Source organism: Morone saxatilis, unplaced genomic scaffold (assembly GCF_004916995.1).
Source record: "Morone saxatilis isolate NCDOM2014 unplaced genomic scaffold, NCSU_SB_2.0 Contig22, whole genome shotgun sequence".
In the NCBI taxonomy this organism is placed as follows: Eukaryota; Metazoa; Chordata; class Actinopteri; family Moronidae; genus Morone; species Morone saxatilis.
Window position 1 is genome coordinate 24,747,824 of NW_023339785.1, and position 317 is coordinate 24,748,140.

The 317-nt window shown below is 33.1% G+C and overlaps 1 protein-coding gene across 1 annotated transcript in view; it reads right to left on the reverse strand.

Moving 5' to 3' along the window:
• The window catches only part of LOC118333392 (shootin-1-like), a 27,223-nt gene that overhangs the window by 571 nt on the left and 26,335 nt on the right, over positions 1–317 (reverse strand). The gene's annotated exons all lie outside the window — the stretch shown is intronic.

Consider the following 317-nt stretch of genomic DNA (forward strand, 5'->3'; position numbering starts at 1 on the left):
CATAAGTCATACTTTTCTCTCTTGTGTCCTTTTCAAATTGTTTTTGAAGAAAAAACACATTTACCTAAGTTATTATAGGTTTTATTTTAAGTTGTCCATCACCTATAATAACCTGTATCTTTGACCCTTCTTTGCTACATTAAGAAAATAAAAGGAAAGTTTTTTTAAACTCTCACCAACTTCCCTTCAGACTAGGCTCCGTCGTGTAATGAATCTAAATATTTTTCACATTTGAAATCAAGCAGTCGTGGCTTCTTCGGCCAGACGAGGTCAATCAATCATGGAAAAGTAAATAAATCCATGTCAGCAATAATCTG